This window comes from Capra hircus, chromosome 14 (assembly GCF_001704415.2).
Source record: "Capra hircus breed San Clemente chromosome 14, ASM170441v1, whole genome shotgun sequence".
Classification (NCBI taxonomy): Eukaryota; Metazoa; Chordata; class Mammalia; order Artiodactyla; family Bovidae; genus Capra; species Capra hircus.
Genome location: NC_030821.1, coordinates 91135325 through 91156003, shown reverse-complemented (window position 1 = coordinate 91156003; position 20679 = coordinate 91135325). Strand labels below are relative to the sequence as shown.

The 20679-nt window shown below is 40.9% G+C and overlaps 1 protein-coding gene across 4 annotated transcripts in view; it reads right to left on the bottom strand.

The window, feature by feature from the left end:
- The window catches only part of FAM135A (family with sequence similarity 135 member A), a 152792-nt gene extending 132448 nt beyond the window's left edge, over positions 1-20344 (bottom strand). The window contains exons 1-2 of one of the 4 annotated variants that reach the window (XM_018058817.1): positions 20052-20343; positions 762-827 (exon numbers count right to left, since the gene is read on the bottom strand). The gene's annotated coding sequence lies outside the window, so the exon portion shown is untranslated. Of the gene's footprint in view, positions 1-761; positions 828-20051 lie in introns of all 4 variants that reach the window. The other 3 variants (XM_018058818.1, XM_018058816.1, XM_018058820.1) reach the window with 3 other exon arrangements.

Below are 20679 nucleotides of genomic sequence, written 5' to 3'. Positions count from 1 at the left end.
GCTTATCAATTTTTAAGATGTAGAACTCATCATTTTAAAATATGTCATTCCCTTGGAAGAAGAAATGATTTCTAAAACTTCACACACAGATAAATAGATATGAAACGTGTGTGTATATACATACACACATATGCTATGAGCTATTTAAAATATTTTGACGAAAAAGGTGCCTGGATACACTGTGGATAGTTTTTTTCACTCCAAATATTTACTGCTTAAATTTTAAAAAAGTCTTTTGCCTTTGGTATAATTATTTTAGGTACTAAAAATGTTAGAATGAAGACCACATTCACACTTCTTCACAGATTTTTTTCTTCTTTCCATCATGTATATATAGACTTTACCACCTTCCTTAATTGTTAAAGCTTAATAACCACATCAAAAGATTTTTACAGTAACTATCTGTAAGGAGATCAAAATGATACTGCCTTTATATATTTCCTGTTCATGGAAGTAGTCTCTTCTCTAAGACAGCTTCTCCTGCACACGTATTCTTATGTTCTAGCCCTGACTGTGTGTCAAGTTTGGTTAGGTCTCTATGCCTTAACTTACTCAGAAATAAAATAGGTATTCATTCATTCATTCATTTACTAAACACTTACTATAAGCTAGCAAATGCAAGAGGTCAAGGCCCAGGTAAGTTCCCGACACCTCAAAAAGCTCACTAGCCACCAGGAAGAGATTAATATAGATTAAGTACAGCACAATGACTAAAACAAGGCTTAGGATCTTAGTCCAAATCCAACATTTTGGTAGTTTACCTCTCACGTCTTCATTTCCTTCATGGAATATAGCATCTCTACCACCTCTATCAGTAGGCCTGTTACCTGAGGAAGAAATATATTTTTTCCTCATTTAAGCTATTTCACTTTTGTATCCCTTTACAGCAGCCTTTTCAATACAGAAATTAATACCAGAATCATAGAACTGTCATAACAAAATTCTACAGTATGTGGCACTGGCTAAGTCACTGGGTAGCAGGCAACAGAGTAACACACAGAACTATTAAGAAAACAATGGTGACCCTGGTTATACTGGAGCAAAACATGCCAGAAACTGCTGCCGACAGTAACTTACAGAACGTGGTGCCCATAAAAACCTGAGAACTTCAAGGTAAGAATATGAAAAGAACCACAACGTTCATGTGTGCCAGTGGTTCTTTGCTGCCTTTACTCAGGCAAGAACTGGCCAGTTGGCAATGAAAGATGGAAAGAAATAGAGTAGAAATGGGTCCCTGTACTCAACTCCTTCAATATTTGCATTATCAGGAGATAAGATTCCCAAAGACTTCTATTAAGACATTTTTTCAAAACAAACTTTTTATTGAAGTATAGTTGATTTAAAATGTATTCATTTCAGGTATACAGCAAAGTGATTCAATTACATATATATTCCTTTTCAGACTCTTTTCCATTATAATTCCTTACAAGATATTGAATATAGTTCCTTGTGCTATACAATAGGTCCTTGTTATTTATTTTATATATAGTGGTTTTTATATCTCCTATCCCAATCTCCTAATTTATTCCTTTCTCCCCAACATTTCCCCTTTGGTAACGATAAATTTGTTTTCTATGTGAGTCTATTTTTGTTTTGTGAATAAGTTCATTTGTATTTTTTCTTTTTTAGATTCCACATATAAGAGATACCATATGATTATCTGTCTTCCTCTATCTGACTTACTTCACTTAATATGATAATCTCTAGGTCCACCCATGTCTACAAATGGCATTATTTCATTATTTTTTATGGCATCACCAAGTCAATGGACATGAATTTGGGTCAACTCTGGCAATCAGTGATCAACAGGGAGGCCTGGTGTGCTGCAGTCCATGGGGTCACAGAGTTGGACACGACTGAGTGACTGAACTGAACTGCATATGCCAATGTATATATGTACCACATATTTATCCATTTATCTGTTGATGAACATTTAGGTTGCTTCCATGTCTTGACTACCGTAAACAGTGCTGCTATGAACAGTGAGTTGCAGGCATCTTTTCATAATAAGAGTTTTCATCTTTTCCAGATGTATGTGCAGAAGTGGGACTGCTGGATCATATGGTAACTCTATTATTATTATTATTTTTTGTATTTTATTTTTTATTTTTTTAATTTTTTATTTTTTTTTAAATTTTAAAATCTTTAATTCTTACATGCGTTCCCAAACATGAACCCCCCTCCCACCTCCCTCCCCACAACATCTCTCTGGGTCATCCCCATGCACCAGCCCCAAGCAAGCTGCACCCTACGTCAGACATGGACTGGCGATTCAATTCTTACATGACAGTATACATGTCAGAATTCCCATTCTCCCAAATCATCCCACCCTCTCCCTCTCCCTCTGAGTCCAAAAGTCCAGTATACACATCTGTGTCTTTTTTCCTGTCTTGCATACAGGGTCGTCATTGCCATCTTCCTAAATTCCATATATATGTGTTAGTATACCGTATTGGTGTTTTTCTTTCTGGCTTACTTCACTCTGTATAATTGGCTCCAGTTTCATCCATCTCATCAGAACTGATTCAAATGAATTCTTTTTAACGGCTGAGTAATACTCCATTGTGTATATGTACCACAGCTTTCTTATCCATTCATCTGCTGATGGACATCTAGGTTGTTTCCATGTCCTGGCTATTATAAACAGTGCTGCGATGAACATTGGGGTACATGTGTCTCTTTCAATTCTGGTTTCCTCGGTGTGTATGCCCAGCAGTGGGATTGCTGGGTCATAAGGTAGCTCTATTTGCAATTTTTTAAGGAATCTCCACACTGTTCTCCATAGTGGCTGTACTAGTTTGCATTCCCACCAACAGTGTAGGAGGGTTCCCTTTTCTCCACACCCTCTCCAGCATTTATTGCTTGCAGATTTTTGGATCGCAGCCATTCTGACTGGTGTGAAGTGGTACCTCATTGTGGTTTTGATTTGCATTTCTCTAATAATGAGTGATGTTGAGCATCTTTTCATGTGTTTGTTAGCCATCCGTATGTCTTCTTTGGAGAAATGTCTATTTAGTTCTTTGGCCCATTTTTTGATTGGGTCGTTTATTTTTCTGGAATTGAGCTGCAGAAGTTGCTTGTATATTTTTGAGATTAGTTGTTTGTCAGTTGTTTCATTTGCTATTATTTTCTCCCATTCAGAAGGCTGTCTTTTCACCTTGCTTATATTTTCCTTTGTTGTACAGAAGCTTTTAATTTTAATTAGATCCCATTTGTTTATTTTTGCTTTTATTTCCAGAATTCTGGGAGGTGGATCATAGAGGATCCTGCTGTGATTTATGTCTGACAGTGTTTTGCCTATGTTCTCCTCTAGGAGTTTTATAGTTTCTGATCTTACATTTAGATCTTTAATCCATTTTGAGTTTATTTTTGTGTACGGTGTTAGAAAGTGATCTAGTTTCATTCTTTTACAAGTGGTTGACCAGTTTTCCCAGCACCACTTGTTAAAGAGACTGTCTTTACTCCATTGTATATTCTTGCCTCCTTTGTCAAAGATAAGGTGTCCATATGTGTGTGGATTTATCTCTGGGCTTTCTATTTTGTTCCATTGATCTATATGTCTGTCTTTGTGCCAGTACCATACTGTCTTGATGACTGTGGCTTTGTAGTAGAGCCTGAAAGGAAACTACATACTGTTCTCTATAGTGGCTGTACCAATTTACATTCGCACCAACACTGTAGAAGGGTTCCCTCTAATCCATGCCCTTGCAAACATTTACTGATGATGGCCATTCTGACTGGTGTGAGACAATACCTCATTGTAGTTTCTTTCTATTTTTTATTGAAGTATAGTTGATTTACAACATTGTGTTAACTTCTATGGTATAGTAAAGTGACTCAGTTATACACACATATATCCTCTGTTTTTCGTTATGATTTATCGCAAGATAATGAGTATTATTTGTTCCCTATGCCATACAACAGGACCTTGTTGTTTCTCTACCCTATATGTAATCGCTTGTATCTACTAACCCCAAACTCCCAGTCCATCCTTCCCCAAACCCTCCCATTTGGTACACAAATCTGTTCTATAGATTCTCTAGATAAGTTTAATTTTAAATTCCACATATAAGTGATACCATATGGTACCTGTCTTTCTTTTTCTGACATACTTCACTTAGTATGGTAATCTCTAGTTGCATCTATGTTGCTGTAAATGGCCTTACTTCATTCCTTCTTATGCTGAGCAGTATGTCATCATATATATATGCATATGTACACACACACATATATATATATATTAATATACACACACATACCACATCTTCACCATTCATTCATCTGTCGATGGACATTTAGGTTGTTTCCATGTCTTGACTATTGTAAACAGTGCTGCTACAGAACATAAAGATGCATGTATCTTTTTGAATTATAGTTTTGTCTGGATATATAGCCCAGGAGTGAGATTACTGGATCATATGCTGCTACTGCTAAGTCGCTTCAGTTGTGTCCGACTCTGTGCGACCCCATAGATGGCAGCCCACCAGGCTCCTCCATCCCTGGGATTCTCCAGGCATGGACACTGGAGTGGGTTGCCATTTCCTTCTCCAATGCATGAAAGTGAAAAGCGAAAGTGAAGCTGCTCAGTCGTGTCTGACTTGTAGCGACCCCATGGACTGCAGCCTACCAGGCTCCTCTGCCCATGCGGTTTTCCAGGCAAGAGTACTGGGGTGGGTTGCCATTGCCTAGTAATTCTATTTTTAGTTTTCTGGAGAACCTCCAGCCTGTTTTTCATAATTGCTGCACTAAGTTACCAATCAGTGGGAATGCTTTCTCCACACCCTCTCTAGCATTTGTTATTTGTAAACTTTTTAATGATGGTCATTCTCATCAGTATGCAGTGGTATTTCATTGAGGTTTTGCTTTTCATTTCTCTAATGGCTGACAATGTTAAGCATCTTTTCATTTGCCTATTGGCCACCTGCATGGCTCCTTTGGAGAAATGTCTATTTAGGTCTTCTGCTTGTTTTTTGATTTTTTTTTTTTTTTGGCTGTATCATATGAGTTGTTTGTATATTTTGGAAATTAGGCCGTTGTCAGTTGCATCATTTGCAAATATTTTCTCTCATTTTGTAGTTAAATCTTCATTTTTTTATGGTTTCCTTTGCTGTGTAAGTTTATAAGTTTGATTAGGTTCCATTTGTTTATTTTTGATTCATTAGACTGTTTGGTCTGTTTTACTCTAGGAGTTTTATAGTATCCAAACTTACATTTAGGTCTTTAATCCATTTTGAGTCTATTTTTGTATATGGAGTTAGAGAATGCTGCAATTCATTTTTTTTACATGCAATTGCTCCGTTTTCTCAGCATACTTATTGAAGAGACTGTTTTTTCTCCTCTGTATATTCTTCTTCCTCTGTCACTGATTAATTGACATAAGAGAAAGGGTTTATGTATAGGTTTTCTATTCTCTTTCATCAATCTATATGTCTGTTTTGCTGCCAGTACCATACTGTTTTGATTACTGTAGCTTTGTAGTATAGTCTGAAGTCAAGGCGTATGATTCCTCCAGCTCTGCTCTTTTTTCTCAAGATTTTTTTGGATATTTGAGGTCTTTTGTATTTTCATACACATCTTAAAATTTCTTTTCTAGAAAACCCTAACAATGCTACCAGTAAACTAATGGAACTCATCAATGAATTCAGTAAAGTTGCAGGGTACTGAATTAATATACAGAAATCTGTTGCTATTTCTATAGACAAAAGTGAACTATCAGAAAAGAACAATCCCATTTATCATTGCATCAAAAAGAATAAAATGCCAAGGAATAAACCTACCTAAGGAGGCAAGATCTGTACTCCAAAAACTCTAAAACACAGATGAAAGAAACACAAGTCAACAAAAACAGATGTAAAGATATACCATGTTCTTGAATTAGAAGAATCAATATTGTTAAAATGACCATCCCACCTAAGGCCATGTACAGATTTATTGCAATCCTTATCAAATTACCAATGGCATTTTTCACAGAACTTTCAAGACTTCCTGATGAAACAAAGAAATACAGCACTGTGGATAAGATTACATTAGGGTGCTGCCATCCCTCTCAGCAATGCCTCCTGTTTCAGATGCCTTCAAGACAAAGAGAAAGTGCTGCACAGGAAAGCAAAAAATAAGTCAGGCTTAAGAACCACAGCAGGAAAGAACTATTTTGCCATAGTGACTGGCACCAGAACTGAATGGAGACAAACACAAATGAGTCCTACTATATTTTTGAGAGAACTGTATTTGTAAATGTTGCTAACCTGCAAACACCTATGACTGTGTAACTTGTAGGATGGCAAGCCTGCCATAGCACAAAGCTAACTAAGAAAACTAGATGCCTTCCCAACTGGGAAAATTTTCAATACCAACTTCAGATGTGATCTCGGAGGTTAACATAAGGAAGAAACACCAGACACCAAAGACAGGTCAGAGTACACTGAATACAGGCATTCTTACCATAAGAGCTGCTACATCATTACTGCCCAGCATTACCCTCAACCAGTGACTTCTCTCATTGTCTGCTTACCCAAATAGAAAATTTTATTATTCTTTTCCTGTTTTTGATCCACCACTATATGTCAGGTATATGAGGGAGGGGCAAGGGAGGAACAGTAACTGTGTTTTGTCTCCAGGTCACTGAACTTGCAGATCTAACAGGTGGATCTGCTCACTCAGTTGGATTAATGTAACAGGAGGATGAATCCGGGGTTGTCTCCTTTGGCAATGGGAACTGGAGTATTTTCAATAGGCAGGATGAAGGATACATGAAGATACTTTAGTAGGTGAACTGCAAGAGTGTGGTTGACAACTTGTCATTTCTGTTTTCCTCTTCTTTTCCTGCTGAATGATCAGCAATCCTAAGATAACATTTCCCAACCATCCCTGAGGTAAGTGTGGCCAATCCACCCTTTCTGCGGACTGCAAAATGAAGTCCACAGACAGATATGTAATGTCTGCCTCACTTGTTTAAAAGGAAATTCTTGGCTCTGGATTTATTGCTTCCTTCTTCTACAGGCTGTAATACCATCTTAATAGTGATCTAGTATTGACCACACAGATTAAGACAGAACCTTGAAAAATGGTAAAACAGAAAGATGGAAAGATTCTGGATTCTGGAATGGTTTCATAGAGCACAGATGTCAAACTTATCTAGACTGCTCAGACTTTCATTTTATGACTCTTTATCACAGCAACTGTACCTAACCTCTACCCTAAGTAACATGTCTTCCCTTCAGGCTATTTTCAAAGAAGCAGGCAAATGATCCTTTATATTACATATGTTAATTAACAATTATATATTACATACAATAACAATAAAATGAAATGCTATATGACAATATACATGATTTGAAAATAATTCAAATCGTCTCTCTTTCTTCCATTCCAAACCCCCAATGGCTTCCCACCATGTTCAGTAGCACTACCTTACAATGGCCTATATGACGACCTTACAGAACCTGGTTCTTCCACCACCTCTCTGACCTCATCTCCTAAGTCGGCCGACTCCAATCACACTGCTTGCTGTTTCTCAAACACACCAAAGAGATTACGCTTCGGGGCTTTTGCAGTTTTGCAGTTGTTGCCTCGGATATTCGCCCCTCCAGGATATCCAAATGACTCACCCATTTACCTCCTAGTCTTGATTCACTGACTTCCCTGTGGCTCAGACGGTAAAGCGTCTGCCGACAATGCGGGAAACCCAGGTTCAATCCTTGGGTAGGGAAGATCTCCTGGAGAAGGGAATGGCAATCCACTCCGGTACTCTTGCTTGGAATGGAAATCGCATGAACAGAGGCGCCTGGTAGGCTACAGTCCACAGGGTCACAAAGAGCCAAACACAACTGAGTGACTTCACTTCACTTTCTTCATTCACTGAGTGAGACAAGGCTGTGATCCATGGGATCAGTTTGGTTAGTTTTCTGTGATTGTGGTTTTCATTCTGTCTGCCCTCTGATGGATGAGAATGAGAAGCCTGTGGAAGCTTCCTGATGGGAAGTACTGGCTGTGGTGAAAACTGGGTCTTGCTTTGGTGAGCAAGGCCATGCTCAGTAACTCTTTGATCCAATTTTCTGTTGATGGGTGGGGCTATATTCCTTCCCTGTAGTTTGGCCTGAGGTCAAACTATGGTAGGGGTAATGGTGACTTTCTGTAAAAGGACTTAGGTCAGCACCCTCGGACTGTTGTAGTCAATGATACTGGCCCCGTGGCAAGCCACTGTCAACTCACATCTCCACTGGAGACTTCTGGACGCTTTCAGGCAAGTCTGGCTCAGTCTCTTGTGGGGTCACTCCTCCTATCTCCTGGGTCCTGGTGCATAAAAGGTTTTGTTGTTCCCTCCAAGACTCTGTTTCCCCAGTTCTGTGGAAGTTCTGTAATCAAATCCTGCTGACCTTCAAAGTCAGATTCCCTGGGGGTATGCAGTTCCTTTGCTGGATCCCAAGGTTGGGAAATTTGTTGTGGAGCCTAGAACTTTTGCAACAGTGTGAGAACTTCTTTGGTATAATTGTTCTGATCACATGGATCACAGCCTTGTCTAACTCAATGAAACTCTGAGCCATGCTGTGCAGGGCTACCCAAGATGGATGGGACATGTTGCAGAGTTCGGACAAAACATGGTCCACTGGAGAAGGGAACAGCAAACAACTTCAGCATTCTTACCTTGAGAACTCCATGAAGAGTATGAAAAGGCAAAAAGATATGACACTGAAAGATGAACTCCCAAGGTCAGTAGGTGCTCAAGATGCTACTGCAGAAGAGCAAAGAAATAGCTCCAGAAAGAATAAAGAGGCTGAGACAAAGCAGAAACAATGTCCAGTTGTGGATGTGACTGGTGGTAAAAGTAAAATCCAATGCTGTAAAGAACAATACTGCACAGGAACCTGGAATGTTAGGTCCATGAATCAAGGTAAATTGGAAGTGGTCAAACAACAGATGGCAAGAGTGAATTTCAGTGAACTCAAATGGACCAGAATGGGCAAATTTAATTCAAATGACCATTATATCTACTACTGTGGGCAAGAATCCCTAAGAAGAAATGGAGTAGCCATCATAGTCAACAAAAGAGTCAGAAGTGCAGTACTTGGGTGCAATCTCAAAATGACAGAATGACCTCAGTTCATTTCCAATGCAAACCATTCAATATCACAGTAATATAAGGCTATGTCCCAACTACTACTGCCGAAGAAGCTGAAGTTGAATGGTTCTGTGAAGACCTACAAGATCTTCTAAAACTAATACCCAAAAAAAAAAAAAAAAGATGTCCTTTTCACCATAGGGGACTGGACTGCAAAAGTAGGAAGTCAAGAGATACGTGGAGTAACATGTGAGTTTGGCCTTGGAGTACAGAATGAAGCAGGGTAAAGGCTGACAGAGTTTTGCCAAGGGAACACACTGGTCATAGCAAACATCCTCCTCCAACACAAGAGAAGACTCTACACATGGACATCACCAGATGGTCAATACCAAAATTAGATTGATTTTATTCTTTGCAGCCAAAGATGGAGAAGCTCTATACAGTCAGCAAAAACAAGACTGGGAACTGACTGTGGCTCAGATAATGAACTCCTTATTGCCAAATTTAGACTTAAATTGAAGAAAGTAGGAAAAACCACTAGAACATTCAGGTATGACCTATATTGAGTCCCTTATGATTATAGGGCAAAAGTGACAAAAAAAGATTCAAGGGATTAGATCTGATAGACAAGAATGTCTGAGGAACTATGGACGGAGGTTTGTAATATTGTACAGGAGGAGGTGATCAAAACCATCCCTAAGAAAAAGAAATGCAAAAAAGGCAAAAGAGTTGTCTGAGGAGGCCTTACAAGTAGCTGAGAAAAGAAGAGAAAGGCAAAGGAGAAAAGAAAAGATATACCCATCTGAATGCAGAGAATAGCATTCAGTTAATAACTATTCAGAATAGTTCCAAAGAATAGCAAGGAGAGATAGGTAAGCCTTCCTAAGTGAACAATGCAAAGAAATAGAGGAAAACAATAGAATGGAAAAGACCAGAGATCTATTCAAGAAAATTAGAGATACCAAGGGAACATTTCATGCAAAGATGGGCACAATAAAGGACAGAAACCTTAAGGCTGGGACCTAACAGAAGCAGAAGAGATTAAGAAGAGGTGGCAAGAATACACAGAAAAACTATACAAAAAAGATCATATATGACCCAGATAACCACGATGGTGTGATCACTCACCTAGAGCCAGACATCTTGGAGTGCAGTTACATGGGCCTTAGGGAGCATCACTACAAACAAAGCTAGCAGAGATGATGGAATTCCAGCTGAGTTATTCACATCCTAAAAGATGATGCTGTGAAAATGCTGTACTCAATATGTCAGCAAATTTGGAAAACTCAGCAGTGGCCACAGGACTGGGAAAGGTCAGTTTTCATTCTAATCCCAAAGAAAGGCTATGCCAAAGAATGTTCAAACTACTACACAACTGCACTCATTTCACATGTTAGCAAAGTAATGCTCAAAATCAAGTTAGGCTTCAATAGTACATGAACCAAGAACTTACAGAGGTTCAAGCTGGATTTAGAAAAGGCAGATGAACCAGAGATCAAGTTGCCAACATCCACTGGATCATAGCAAGAGAGACTTCCAGAAAACTCAAGATAATTTTTTTCAAGAGAATTCCAGAAAAACATCTACTTCTGTTTCATTGACGATGCCAAGCCTTTGATTGTATGGATCACAACAAAATGTGGAAAATTCTTCAAGAGATGGGAATACCAGACCCACCTTACCTGCCTCCTGAAAAACCTGTATGCAGGTCAAGAAGCAACAGTTAGAACCAGACATGGAACAACAGACTGGTTCCAAACGGGGAAAGCGATACGTCAAGGCTGTATATTGTCACCCTGCTTATTTAACTTATATGCAGAGTACATCATGCGAAATGCCGGGCTGGATGAAGCATAAGCTGAAATCAAGATTGCCAGGAGAATTATCAATAATCTCAGATATGCAGATGACACCACCCTTATGGCAGAAAGTGAAGAGGAACTAAAGAGCCTCTTGAAAGTGAAAGAGAAGACAGAAAAAGCTGGCTTAAAACTCAACATTCAAAAAATGATCATGGCATCAGGTCCCATGACTTCATGGCAAATAGATGGGGAAACAATGGAAACAGTGACAGATTTTATTTTCTTGGGCTCAAAAATCACTGCAGATGGTGACTGCAGCCATGAAATTAAAAGACGCTTGCTCCTTGGAAGAAAAGCCATGACAAACCTAGACATCCTAGAAAGCAGACACATTACTTTGCCGACAAAAGTCCGTGTAGTCAAAGCTATGGTTTTTCCAGTACAGATGTGAGAGTGGGACCATAAATAAGTCTGAGCAGGGAAGAATTGATGCTTTTGAACTGTGGTACTGGAGAAGATTCTTGAGAGTCCCCTCAATTGCAGGGAGTTCAAACCAGTCTATCCTAAAGGAAATCAACCTTGAATTCTCACTGGAAGGACTGATACTGAAGCTGAAGCTCCAATACTCTGTCCATCTGATGCGAAGAACTGACTCACTGGAAAAGACCCTGATGCTGGGGAAGACTGAAGGCAGGAGAAAAAGGGGACGACAGAGGACAAACAATTTGGTTGGATGGCATCACCGACTCAATGGACATGATTCTGAGATGGTGAAGGAGAGGGAAGCCCAGTGTCCTGCAGTCCATGGGGTCGCAAAGAGTTGGACATGACTGAGCAATTGAACAACAATAATTCCATAAATACTGTTATTTTATATTTAAATCCAACCAACTTGAAGAAAGGAATTATTACACTGATAAACTGGAAACAGACATGAATGAACAAGTCTTTATGATAAAATTAATTACCAGTATAAATCCAAAGTTTGTTAGTAATTTCCTTCACTTTTCTTTTCATATCCTGCTGCACTTTTTGTTCTTTAGTTGCTGCCTAATTTTTCTCAATTTATCCCTTTTTACTGACTATTCCCTAAGTGGAAACATACAGCACAGGTACAGATATATAGAGAGTAATACTAATAAATTTATTTTTCATCCCCCCCACAAAAAAAACCAAAAAGAATTATTTTTACATAATGATAGTAGAAAAAAATTCAAAGAAGAGACTAAAGGAAATGGAGAGTAGACAAAAGAGAAAGGAAAGAGAAATTCAGAGGACTCTCAGAGTCCAGGGGCTCTATGGGACTCTCTCCTTTTCCCTATTTTACGGAAGGACTGCCACTCAGCTCGACACAGTCCTGGCTAGCCCAGCATGATCACAGGCTTCTAAATTTTCAAGTTGAAATTGAAAATGTTTTTTCTAACAGTTTTCACCTAAATTTCTCCTAAATTTTAGATGTTGCCGACTAGTTAAAAAACAAACAAAACAAGCAAACAAAGCCTGTGCAGTTAAAATCAAATTCCTCTACAGGACAAATTCATTCCAAGTTTGCAATCCACGACTTAGCATAGGTTCTCATGCCACTCAGTTCATCAAGCAAAGATCTTTCATCAAACAGGGAAGTTCTGGCCTGTCTGCTCTCAAGAGTAAAAGAAGCTCAAAGAGAGGACTTCTTTCCTTTTACCCAGACGTGCCTGGGAGACTTTCCACCGTCAGGAACTCCCTTCACCACGGCCTCTTTCACAGTCTGCTAGCAGGCTCAGATCTGTCACTTTCATCTGAGCCTGTGAAGCTGTAGGAACCCTGACTTATCTGAGACTGATCATCCGCTCTATTATCTTGGCCCTGGCAAAGTAGCCTAAACAGAGCAATCTGAGAGGTCTGTTCAAGTAGGCCCCTGGGTCATTTCCAAGGTCCCTAAGAAAGAACTTAGCTAAACAGACTATAACCCTCAATCCAAAGATGCCACAGGGGAACCTCAAACAGGAACTGCCCTGATACGAAACGAGAACCGTTCGCTGAGTGGCTCGGAGATCTAAGGAGATATTTCTCTGACAGTCAAACCTGACAATCCCCTTGTAGTACCTCAGGGAAAGGCAGACTGCTCCCAAAGAAGCAAGATCATCTGTTGGTGTGAAAGACAGTTGGGCCCTCGAGAGCCAGTCCATCCCACACCACGGTCACAAGCCACACATGGTCAGTAATTTGATTTACTGCACAATCAAAACTCAACTAGTGTGACTGAAGAAATGCATTCAAAATTTTTACTTTTACATTTACATCCAAACACTGAAGCAGTGTAAATATTTTTTAATTAAACATAACTTTATTGCTGACAGGACTGTATTTTACTTAAACTGTTACAGATGTAGTTACTAATTGAGACATGCTGTAGATGTACACACTGGGTTTCAGAGACTTAGTACACAAAGAATGTAAATATCTCATTAATGTTTTTTATACTGACCACCTCTTGAAATACAGAGAAGAGAGTGGCAATTCACTCCAGTATTCTTGCCTGGAGAATCCCATGGACAGAGGAGCCTGACAGGCTACAGTCCATAGCGTCACACAGAGTCGGACACGACTGAAGCAACTTAGCATGCGTGCATCCTGAAATAATATTTTGCATACGCTGGATTAAATAAAATATATTATACAAATTAATTTTATCCGTTTGTTTTTATTTTTAAAAATGCAGCTCCTTGGACATGTTTTATTACACATCTCTCTCAGATTTCTACTGGACCTGAGCCTAGGAGTGCCAATCCACCTCCCCAACCATTAGAGTGTACAGTAACTGTACCAGAAACAGCGCTGGGTGCTTAAACACTTGGCCTAGCTTCTAAGACCAGGGCTGTTCACTCGCATTGGATCAGTTGAGACCTCCAGTATCTGCAAGGGGAGTCCAGGCATGGCTATCTGGAAAAATATGGAAGATGCTCCTGTACCACCCACACCATCCTGAAACAACAGCTAACCATTCTGAACTTAGCCTGAACTCCTGATTGTTTCAGAAACCTAAAAAGAGGACACGGACATGTCTGAAACTGAGAGGCACAGCTCAGAGGTTCCTTAAAATAGACTGGAGACCACAGGCAATGATGAGATCCTCTCTCAGAAATCAAAGAGTGAACAACAGCATTGACTCTTGAACTACAAACCCAAAAAAGATATCTTGAGGATGTTCCTTCTCCTAAAGCTGAGGGTAAACAAGCTAAACAAACTGGAAATTTCAGACACTCCCTTTGTCAACCCAAGAAATAAAGGGACCACTTCTGTCAATTACGAAGTCAATGGCTCCAGCTTCTAAATCCCATTCCCAGGTTAGCAGTCATGGGACAAATGGGTTCAGAGCCTGTAATACTGACAGTCCAAATAATAATGTCCAGCTGTATGCAGAAGTTAGGTACTAAAGACACCATATAAGGCAAAAATCATCTATGGACCCACTTATCTGTAGAACAGCTCCACATTAGCAATCAATACATCATTTCTCAATGAGTAAAGCGCGTTCATTTTTTTCTTTCAGCTTTAGGAAAAAAATCCACTAGGTTTTTAGATGAACACTATATAATGTAGTAAACCTGCACTTAGGAGACAAAGTGTACAAAAACCTACATGTCTTTAAATGTTCACACTCAATGTAATGAGATGCTCACATTCAGACAGACACACAGGAACTGAAACCAAGTGAGGCAACATCAAGCTAAAGCCCAACCAGATAAGGGGCTCACACTATGACAGACATCTAGGGACTGAGAGTGACATTGGGATCTGGGACCAGTGAAGGGAAGGGCATATAACCTAACAGGCACATTTCAATTACCGTTTGTTAAATAGGAATACGATGGAACAAAGAGATCTTTCAGATCCTAAGATCATTAGATCCTTTTAGAAGGCTAACTCTATCCATTTAATAATACTCAATTTTGGGTCCATTCTGGGGGGGAAGGGGGTCTTCTCCCAATGAATAAGCAGGAAGCCCCAAAGAAGGGCACCCCAGAAGCCTTCAGAATGCTGTTCTCATAACTTTGTGAATAATATTTCTGTAACATCCGAGTTCTGTGTGAGAGTAGGAAGATCCATCTCTTGGACAAAGTATCCTCAGCCACCACCTTTCCTAAGTACCACTAACTGAGGGCACAGCAGAACTCCAATACACAAAAAGTCAGGCCCTTCAAGGCCCTCAAGCCTTTGAGCTAATCTTGATCAAGTCAAACCAGACAGCCATAAACTGAGAATAACCAGCCAGTGACGTCTATAGAGTTGTACATCTGTAATCCTGCTATCTGGTGTAACTCTGGCCACCTAAATTGATTAAGTTTGCACTGGTTGGTTCAGTCTAAATATCTAGCCTATGGTCCTGTTTCTGGATTTACAGTCAGTTCCCTTTTGGATTGACTGAGGTCTTGAAACCTGATCAGCTCTGAAAGATCCCTCTTTCTGGAACTAAACACACTACGCCACTGGATTACATCCTACCCTAAAATGGCCAAGTCACCTGGCACTCTCCTGACTCAGGATCACCATCACACAGGTGGCTTTTAACCTTTTTGCCTTCACAATTATTCACACATGCAACACCCTTTCATCAATAACATCTCTCATCTTAAAAGGTGATTTACAATGAAGAGGAGCTTAAAAGAATTGCTATGAATAAAGGGGACATGGAAAGTAAGGAAAATCACTGGTCTAGAATCTTTTGCTGTCAGTTAATCACTCAACACAATAAACTCCTGAGGGCCAAACACCACACTGCACAAGTTATATTTAGAAATATTTAAGAAAAGAATAGAGTACTAAGTTCTTCTCTTCTAGGGCGAGGGTAAGAGGGAGATCTTCCAGAGGAAAGATAAGCAGAAAACACTGACAAACTATATTTTAAAAAGCTATATGTTTCCCTATTGATACCAAATGTAGACCAAATAGCAATATCAAATACAAACACTGAGAACTTTTTGGAGCCCTTACTTTTATACAAGTAGCTCTTATTAACATTACTTCATCTCATTCTCATAAAAATCTGAAAGACCTATTATTACTCCATTTTACATGTGAAGAAACTAAGGAGCAAAAAGTTTATACAATTTATCCAAGGTCACATGGTTAGAAAACAATGGAAAAAGCACAAAACCTTCGAAAGTGTCAAACTTCACAGCCTATATTTAAACTTATATAATTCTAAAGTCTACACCTTAATTGTTTTAGGAAACAGATTCAATAGTCAACAAGCCATGAAATAAATATGCCCCTACTAAAAGAAAACCTGAAATCAGAATGCAGTGTTGATTAAAAAAAATATATACTTGATAAATCAACTACATTCCGTTTTCCATGTAATTAACACTATTCCCTAATCATGAAAATTTCAAATTCCTCACACCCACAGATACAAAATCTGAAGTTGAAAGGCACTGACATCTCCTGTATGTGTGTGTGCTCAGCTGGGTCCAACTCTTTGCAACCCCATGGACTGCAGCCCACCAGGCTCCTCTGTCCATGGAATTTTCCAGGCAGGAACACTGGAGCAGGTTGCCATTTCCTCCTCCAGGGGATCTTCCCGACCCAGAGATGGAATCTGCATCTCCTGCATTGGCAGCCAGATTCTTTACCACTGCACACCGGGAAGCCCTATAGAGAAATATATTACTTCTCATCTTAGAACTGACACTTAATAACTGTGTTAATATGAGAAAATCAAAGTGTAAACCTAATGTAGAAAGAACATCAGCAGCCTCTGAGATCATTTCGATGGCTGACTTACTGCAGGAAGCACAGAAAGCAGAGGAGAACCCCTCCTGTTCATTATGGGACACCTAATAAAAGGCGCCCCGGGAAGGGCAGGGCTATTGAAGAGCAGCTCACGTCAAGTTTTCGTGCTGTTCATGTGCCATCAAATACACCTGACAGTGACACAACACAGAATGTCTTTGAGTATGTCATGTTATTATATACCTTAAAAATCCCAGAAGAGCCCAAAGAACCAGAACTAGTCACTCCGTTTAACATGAAAAGAAATTCATTATTTCACAGTCATTATCTGTTAGCCAGTTCCGGGATCTGCCCAGCATTTCTCAAAATATTTCATCAACAGAGAACAAAGCTCAGAACCTAAAACAAAAAGTACAATCCCCTGTCTAAAAAATATTCCAAGAAACAAACAATGTTTTCTTAAAAGCTTATGCTTTCATGCTTTCTTCAGTACATCATTAACTTGGTAGCAGATAGACCTGGATTCTAATTCAGACTCTCTAAGCCTCATTTTTCTCAAATGGAAAGATTTATAATTTCTACATTAAAAGGACCTGACACTTTTCATATTTCCATTAAGAAAAAAGAGGCTCATTGTTATTAAATTTAGAACATCACTGACAACCAAGTATGAACCTATTAAAAAATGGTAATCTTTAAAAATAAAATGGTAAAACCCACTGTGAAGATGTTTCACTATATTCCTTCTGAAAAATCTAGACCTGCCTAACAACTTTTGCTTCCCAGCTTCTCTGAAAATCCACTGGGCCCATTAGGAATGCTTTTTCTGTACTACCACTTTGCTTCTTACTCATTTCAAAACCTCCTTCCTGACAAACAACTCAAGGAAAGAAAGGAAACAACATTACTCACTTCAGACATATGCTCCCATCTCCATTCATTTATTTATACACATAATAGAACACATCACAAAACTCACTTTTAATTATTCTTAATACTTCGAATCAAAGGAAATTCTTGCCTTTTCTATACCCTAAAGAACCTCTACTCTCAAATGTCTATATCTACAGGAAACAAAGATAACTGTAAGACAACAGAAATTCATGGAAGTTACCAGAACACTGTTAACTTTACATTTTCAGTGTCAAATTCTGGCAAATATAGGGCAAACATACTGAATGTGGAAGTGTCTGTTTCACTGCATATGCAGATTCATCTAAACTAGTCCACGTTTATAACACATGCTACTAAACTTTTCACTTAAGTCTGAAACTAAAAAAAAAAAAAAAAAAAAAAAAAACCTAAATTACAGTGATCTAGGATTTAAGCATTAAATTCTACTCTTATGACATAGTCGAAAAGAGACAAAACCTAAGTGTTTTATACAGCAATTTTTGTCTGTGGTGGCCCTAAGCATGCTTAAATGATTAGGGTTTACTTTGCTTTTCAAAGATTAGTGGGTAGCCACTTGTTTACTCATATATTATAAGGAGAGACACTGGAGGCACACAGGTTAAGTGACTTCTACAAATTTATGTCATGAGTCATCCTAAGAGTGTAGATCCTCTGACAACCAGCCATGTGCCCACTGTCCGCCACGAATCTTTATTTTCATTTTTAAGAGCACAGAATCAACTTACTATAAATACTAACAAGAATGTCTAAGCACTTACTTTTTTAATAAATAGTTACCTAGAAATAGAAAGACTCGCCTTTGAAAGACGCAAAGATTTCCTTCAGAAGCAGCAGTTATCTCTACCTGCACTGGAAAAATCATTTTTAAAAATCTTAAAAGCTGAGTTCATCACCTCCTACCATACACAACAACTGCTGCTTCTTCCAAAAGAGGTGTGGTTTCACAACATCCAGTTCTACCTTTATACTAATTCATGTCAAATAAGAAACTACACATTTTTGTCTTGGTGCTTCCCTTCTGTACTACAGAAACAGAAAAATTCAATTTCTACCTGACAGAGAAACATAAGGAAGAATTTACTGTTTGTGGGCTGCTTTGAGATTACAGAATGAAATACATAATCCAGTTGCTCCTCGGCCCTAGAATAAAGGCAAACTTCACTGAGAGTGACTGCTTCAGCAGATGCCTTCAAAATAAGATCCTACAGTGTTATTTAGAGAAGTTTTTTATAAGCCAAATTTTGATCACAATGAAATGGAGGGAAAAAACCTCCCCAACTGTTAGGAAAGTTCTTTTACCCAATTCACAAACTTAATACTTCTATCCCCTTACTAAATTTCTCCTTTAGTAAGGACACTAATTCCCTAAGATAGTAAAAATTGTTAGCACTTAATGCAGAGAACAGAGACCATCACAAAAACGATGCAGTCAACTACAATGGCAAATGTATAACTAATTTTTTAAAATTTTTGATAAATTTCACTTAATATTTGTTCTTGGACAATTGTATTTCCTGGAGGACAATAAAATCTACAAAATTTAACCTCAGGTCTGGAGGTTTGCCTTTATATTTTCACCAAGCCTCTCCTCAAGTTGCTGCTTCTTGACAGGTCAGGTAAACACAATTCTTGAAAATTAAAGGTTCGATCAGTTAAGTGTAACAGGTTACGGCTACTGCCACTCCTGTTGGTACTTCCAGTCAGTGAGGAAAGAAAGATTTCATGAAACTGTCAACTGAACTAAGTATACTGAGGAGTTACCTAGTTTAGGTAGAAAGTAAAGGAGACTAGAACTCTTCAGAGATTTCATAAAAAGTAAAATGGACAGGAGTTAAGAGACTCTACCTATGCAAACGGGAAAAAAACAACAGTTTTAGTGATGAAAAAAGATCAAGGTTAGAGAGTTAAGGGTTGGGGTCAGGATGGAGAGAGGCGGGAGAAAGGGAAGGACCGTCAGACAGAGAGGCGGTAAAGTCAAGGCAGAGAGGAAGGATTCGGGGCGCCGGGGCCTCCGAAGATGAAGTCCTGCGCCGAATGATGCTGAAGCAAAACCCTGTCAGAAGCTAACTCAAGACGGGGAAGGCGAAGAACCGAAGGAGTGAAACGGACAGAGCGAGCCAAGGGAGGAATGACAGGGGGAGCGGAGAAGGGAGCCGGCGGCGAGCGAAGAGCCGGCCCGGGGGGCGCCCAGAGGAGGGAGGGGACGCAGGGGCACCCCGCCTCCCACGGAGGGGCCGCCGGGGATGAGGGGCGCGGCGCGGCAGGGAGCAAGGCGCGAGGACGGGCAGGGGGCGAAGAGCGGCCGGGGGCTCGGGGGCCGCGCGAGGGTCGGGCCCGAGGCGCGGCGGGCAGCGCGGTCCACAGCCCGAGCGCGCCCGCCGGCCGTCCCCGCCGACCTTCAGCGGCCCGGCGCCGGCTCCAACCCAGAGCGGCCGGGAAGGGCCGGAGCCGCGAGCGGGGACCGGGCGCAGAGGAGGCCGCTCCCAACTCGGCCGCGGGGAGGGGACACGAAGAGGGTCGCGAGGGTCGCGGGCCGGGACGGCCGGACGTCGAGAGCTCACCTCTCGCCCGGCTCGGCCTCCGCCGCCGCCGCCGCCGCCCGTCGAACCGAGGAGCCCGCAGTCTCGGTTGAAGAAGGCGGCCCCGCCCGGGTCAGCACCATCCCGCCGCGGGCCCCTCACATCGCCGTCGCAGCACCGCAACCTCCGCCGCTGAGGAGCCGGCTCGTAACCGCCGCCCCGCGAGCAGCCCCGCGCGGCCAGCGAGCATGCGCAGTGCGCCGGTGCCCGAGGGAGCGCCGCGGGCCGCAGTACCTGCGAGCCACAGGTCCCGGCCGCGGCCCCGCCCCCTGGCCGCCCTGCCGGCCGCGCCCTCCCTTTGCCAGGCGTGGCCCCGCCCTCCCAGGCCTGCGCCCCGCCCCCCGCGCGCCGGGCGCTCCCGGGCCTCGGTTCCAGACCCAGCGCCGACTGAGATTTTGAGAGCTGCGTCTACCCTATCGGGCTCAGGCTCCCAAGCTCCCGCGAGAACGGGAAGTTGGCGTCAATAAAAGGCGCTGGCCCCTGGGATGGGTCGGGTTGCGGGCGCGAGGAGGGTGAGAGCTACGGCTCGGGATACGAAGGAGGGCGAGGAGAGCGACTTCTGGGCTGTACTTCTCGCTTTGTCGTTTATTCTTCCCTCTTCCTCACCTTC